Raw genomic sequence first — 6,851 nt, forward strand, 5'->3', positions numbered from 1 at the left:
AAAATTGATGCCACAGCTCCAACAGCCTATTCACACTTGGCAGACATATTTGATAATCAATGCAATTACATAACAAGTGCTCTCGTGTAATATGGTTAAAGGACAACTGAAGTTTACCAACCAGAAATTTAAGTACGTTGTGATGGATCTATATCGAAATCCCGATAGTATCAAAATCCCGACAACCATAATTCAGACAGTATCCAAATTCCAACAGTATCCTTTATTATTTGATATATTCTTATTCATAATAAACATTAACAATAAGAAACAATCTAAAATACAATTAGATTATTAATTGTTGTTTACTGTCTTTTGACACTGTCACGATTATGGTTGTCGGGATTTCGATTGCCACCGCTCAAGTTTACCAACTACAAATTTAGGTATGTTGTGATGGATTTAAACACATGCGTTGGAAAAAATATAAAAAAAGAGGTTTGGGAATTGAATGCGGATGCGTTATAGGTGCGTGGGGGATAATCAGATTTGCAAATCGTGGATGGTTGCAAGAGGCGGTAGTGTAACGAACTAAAACGCGCCTCGTGCGGATTGTCGACCGCAAACGTTGATCGTCGCCGGGTCCCACGCAGCAGCAGCAACGGAACGAAAACCGCCCCCGTTTTCCTGCCGCCGATACAAACCACCGCCACTGAAGTGGCGGCTCTCCATCCCCCACGGCACCCAACACCACCGTATATACAACAACCTCGTTAATTACTGGTCCCCCAACGGATGGACCGTGGATGCATATTTTACGTTCGGTCTAACCATCCCGTCACAACTCATCCCCCCAAACGTTCTACGTGCGCCAAATACACAAACTCTCCTTATGGCGTAGGGCGCGCTGCCATCAACCGACCACCGTTTTCAATACAAATATTGACCGACGGTCCTCTGCAAATTTATTTAGTACTTACATAATTGCACGGATCTATACTCGTGTGTATCGTATTTTACTTTGATTAGCATAACTCTCTGCTTGCTCCTGTTGCTCCGACAAAAGGTTGGAAGCCAAAGTTTGTCCCCGTTTTATAGTCACGATTTCAAACAAACCATCGAGATCCATTAACGGGATGTGTTGACTTTCCGCACTACCGTTCGTTACAAAGGAATTATCACTCTATTTACACATGTGGACAAAAAACAACTAATCTCTAATTACCCTATACTAAAACCACACTATACGTGAGCTGACATATAAAAGTTTACAGGTGTACCAACTACTATGCACACATCACACTCCATAATTACTGCTCCGTTTCATTATTATCAAACAACATTATAATATTTAGTACATACAACATTAATTAATATCACATTTCACATAAAATGAGATTTTAGCTTTAGAAATTGATAATTTAAATTGATTATTTTTATAATATATAATTTTGATTTGTAATTAAACATTATTGATAACAATTATCCAGTCTGTAATTAATATTAATTATAATTAATAATGATTAACTTGGGATCAAAATTAATTATTAACTTTTCCATTTTACTCATTCAATAATGGAATAAACTAAAAAATAGTCTATTTAAACCTGTATTTGATCATCAAGCATTATAATTTGGAGTAATTTGAATTATTTTTTCGAACACATCACATTCTATTATCTCTTTTTCGTAAGTTATCATTCAATTAAACATAAATAATAAAAAGTTAAATAATCAAAGTTTATACATTTCATTAAGAAAACTGTGATTTTATATTTAAATCATTCATAAAGTGTGTATTTTTTTATTGGCAATTTACTAGAGTACATGTAATTTTTATGATTCATAAAAAAAAACTATAAACTGAATGTTATAATTAGCATAAGAAGTTGTTGTTGGTAATAATATTGTGTTTAATGTAAAAGTTTATAGTCAATTTATTGATAAAATTTCAAATATTCATTCAAAACTCATTTACCTAGGAAAACTAAGTAATTTTATGAGTGTATTATTGCATTTTCAAAACTCATTATAAAATTATACAGAATATATTTATTTTATCTTTCATTAAGAAAGCTCTGATATTATATTTAATTGATTCATTAATAAAACGTTATTTTTCATTTGGCAATTTACTATAATATTCATGTAATCTTCATCATTCATAAACAAGCTATAAATCTGGTTACATAAATTTAATGTTACTATTAGCATAAGTATTTCATTGTTGCCTAATGTAAATATTTATAGTAATATTATTGATACAATCTCAAATAATCATTCAAAACCGATTAGCTTTCGATTTTATAATTTATTACAATATAATTAAAGTAATTGCAATTAAATATTTTACGTCTTTGTTTTTTACTTATCTCGAGAAAGAATACAAAATGATTGTTATTTTATTTGGATTGCTACATTGAATTGCATAAAAGATGGGCGAGTGTGCAATAAAATGCAAGACAGACCGATGATAATAAGTTTTTTATTCTCTGACATAAATAAAGTTTGAACATAAAAACTCATGTTATATTTGTAAATTTGCCGGAAAGAAGTATGCTAAATGTGATTTGTATACTTTTTGTCTATAATAACTTATATATTCACTATACTTTTAAAATTTATAAACAAATTAAATTTTAATTGAGAAAAATAAATAATTTATGTTTTTATGTGTATACATTTTCCTATTATTTATGTATACATTTTCAAAATCCTCGATTCAAACAGTTAACCGCACTATGCGAGTTATGTTTACTATACACACTGTAGTACTATAATTCATTGAAATGAATTCATGAATTCCATATTAGAATTCGAGTAATAACCGATATAAAATAAAGTACTTAAATTATTTTATAGGTTTTGGCTGTATTTAACCCATAAAAGCTACAATATAATGTTAGTAAATGATGAGATCGATCAATATCTTAATAAACTCTTAATTGGTGATAAAGTAACAGAATATACAATTTAATGACAACATTCAGTTAATATAAATACATTACTTATTGGATGAATAATAATGTCAATTAACTGTAAAATATATCTTCTGATTTCTTTCTTAGTAGCAGCAATACACAGATTTATTATTATTTTTCTTTATTTATAATAATTTGATGAATTTATATTTTAAATTATTCTCATAAAATAATAAATTACCAAAATCAAAATAACACGGAAGGGAGTAGTTGTACTCCCTTCCACCCTTTATCCTTTGATTATTAAAAATAAACTACAACTCTCTCTATATATATTTTTTTTTCCCTTATTCCTGTGTTGTTCATTAGTATATTATTATTATTATAATACTGATATTATTTCATAATAAATTTTATGTTCCCGGGCGGAAAGACCTCGGTCGTTAGCCCTTTGGCAGCCTATTAATATATATTTTTTTATTGTATGTAAAATTTATTTATTTATATATGTACACCTTTGGACTATTAATATATATTTTTTTATTTATATAAATTTATGTTCCCGGGCGGAAAGACCTCGGTCGTTAGCCCTTTGGCCAGCCTATTAATATATATTTTTTTATTGTATGTTAAAATTTATTTATGTATAAATTGTACTTTTTTTTTCTTCTTCTTATGTATTGATGTTTGGCCAATAAATTATTATTATTATTATATATTATTAAATTAATAAATTATTTACTGGATTTGTTGTCTAAAAATATTGTAGCTTTATTTTAATAGAAAACAACTTTTATTCCAAATGTTTTTTCTTTTCATTTTTTATATAAGTTTCAATTATATTCGTTGTATCTCACTTTGAGAGTGAAAATTTAAAAAATGTCTAACATTGGTTAGTATATTGCAACACTTTAAATACAGGGTGGCCCAATTGAACTAAAACTAATTTAAAACTGTTATATAACATTGGCAATGTTGTGTCCATATTTCGCCTAATGATAGCTGATTATTGTTTACTTTCATTTTTTGGGAAAAAATATCAGTGTTGGAATGCAAACGTAATAGAGTCCTCGAACACCTTAATGTGAAAAAATCTTTCGTATCTCGAACCATAACATATTATAACAAAGCTAGTAGTGTAACAAAATGCTATTGTGGTGGTCGGAAAATAACTACATTTGTGGTTTGGTAACTTAAGGCTCGAATTGAATGAAATCCGCAAAAATTAGAAAACTGTAATTATTCATTTTACAATATATTTTCTACTTCTTTAGTTTATGTTTAAGAAAGTACAAATAAATTTATATCATTAATCTTTAAAGATTGAATAGAAAATTATATTTTTATACTATTTCTCATTACAAATTTGAAGTTTTATGAAAGATCTGTGTAAAAATATTAATTGTACGTTTTAGAGATGTTAATGAAACATCGGAATTGAGTATTATTAGTGCATTAAAAAAATCTTAGATGAATATAAAATAAAACACTCATTAAAACAGAACAATGAATTTGCATGGCACCATTTGCTTAATCAAATAAATAATTAGAGGATATGAGAGATGGTGTAATTAAAAAAGGCGCCGAGTAAATAATCCGTTATTGGTGCTTCCAGCAATAAAAGAAACCCATGCAGACGTGCAATGAAATTAATTGCTTGCAAAAGCGTAATAATTCACTCGAGCAATGACTCTCTAGTATAATTGATTTTTCTGCTGCTGCAGCAGCAGCTCATATGTATGTACCATTGTCTCGTTTTTTTGTACCACTCTATTTTTTTTTAATGTTTAGTCATTCTTTGTAAAGTTCTATGCGGTCGCTGCTACATTGTTCCAATCGTACGTAGTTGCGAACTAGAATAAATTTTATTTTATATTAGCCAATTTGATTGGCATTTGTGCAGACGTATAGTAAATGGCCGAAAGCAATTCAGTGGAACAGGGGTGTAGGAGGGTGCTCCACACCCTCACGACCCCCCCTTCGACATTCGGAATTCAATTTATAACCAGGGGGTTTGGCGGAGCAGAGGGTGGAATACACACCCACACCCAATCGAAATGCAACAAATCCATTTGAAGGTAATTGCTCGTAGATTACTGCTGCCAAACATAAATTACTAATTCTATCGAAAGTGGAAAACCGAACAAAACATTACTAAAAAAACTAGTGCTGTGTGAAATTTATGTTTTAATTGAAATATTTTTGGTATAAACTTCGACGATTTATCAATAAATATATCACACTACACATTGATATAATTACAAATGAAGATTTTAAAGATATTAAAAAATCGGTTATAATTTATATTAGTCAGATTGTAGTTTTGTATAATTAAGAAAATTAATTGTGTATTTACTTGTTTGTTAAATTTTATGATAAATAGTATATGAACTTGTGTATTCAATTCAGAAAATTGAAGTGTGTCATGAGACAAAACTGCTATTAGTCTGTTGACATTTTAATCATCACCCCTAATAAATCACTTTTACCCCATTTGGGGTAACACCCCAGTTTGCTGAACCCACCTTAATGGTGTTAAGTAAGTATTTCGTGAGTGTCAAAAGAATGTAACTTACGTTTACTCTAGTACAGCGTTTCTCAACCTTTAACAAATTCCTTTGTACTTGTACAACTCAATTACTAAATGTATTTCACCAGTTTCTTACTTTGACATAAGGTGACAGCTGTCATTTTGGATACAATTATAGTTAATATAATTAAGTATAATATTTGTGTATTAACTGGTCTATTATATTGTATGATAAATAGTATATTCTATATTCAACGAAGAAAATTGTTACAGAGCAGTGTGACGTGAGACAAAAAATATATTAGTCTGTTGACATTTCAATCATCACCTCCCCAATAATTCACTTTTACCCTATTTGGGGTAACAGCCCTAATGATAAGCAATAATTAAATATTTAGTAAGTATCAAGAGAGTATAACTTACGTATACTCTAGTACAGCGTTTCTTTATCTGTTTTCCGCGCAAATCAACAAATTTGTTCGTAGTTGTACAACGCAACTGATAAGTGTATTTCGTCAGTTTCTTACTTTAACATAAGGTGACAACTGTCATTTCGCGATCCATTAAAAAAATTAACGCAAAGCATTTTTGGGTTAATTCATATTTTAACAATATAGATTTATACATTATGTATTTGTTATTTATTTATTATATTAACTTATTTACTATTTACGTGCATTTTTACCTAAGAACTCAGTCTTTGATATTAACTTATTTTGTAATATTAATATATTGATTGCAATAATTTTCATATAATATATATAGTTGTATAAAATCGAAAGTTTTCTAAGCAGCTTTCGGAATTAGTCGTATTTTTTAGTTAAATTTTTTCATAGATAATTTCCACTGAGTAAACTGTTTTTTTATAAAATATACCATATTTTCCAAGTATAAGACACAACCTTTTTCGAAAACTTAAAGATCTAAAAACTGAGTACATCTTATATAGTATAATGACAATTAAGTCATAAAGTATTTTTTTTCAATTTCGGGCTTCAAAATTAAGGTGCATCTTATACATGAAAGCATGCAATACAATACATCCAACTTCTTCATTTTCTTTTTCCGAATTATGATCTAATTTGTGTTCGTTAATAATAATTTTAGAATATTTTAGTATCTTATATATATATAAAACTTTTTTATTAAATTTAAAACATTATTTTTGAACAAACTAACTAAATATTATTCTTGTATAAAGTATTATTTTTTTCTATTTAAAACCTATTTTTTATATACTTTATTGGTCAGAAATTTATTGGAAAAAATATTTGCAAAATCAATCAATCAAAACTAAATAATTGTAAATTGTATAGTATAAACCCTGAAGAGATAAAAGTAAGATTGTATAATTAAACAAAATAACTTTTGATTTATGTTACAAAATTATTACAAATTATTAATGTCAACTATTTTAATATAATAACTAAATCTTAATAAAGCAGTGACAAATCGTACGT

This window comes from Nicrophorus vespilloides, unplaced genomic scaffold, assembly GCF_001412225.1.
Source record: "Nicrophorus vespilloides isolate i.1.1-1 unplaced genomic scaffold, Nicve_v1.0, whole genome shotgun sequence".
Taxonomy (NCBI): Eukaryota; Metazoa; Arthropoda; class Insecta; order Coleoptera; family Silphidae; genus Nicrophorus; species Nicrophorus vespilloides.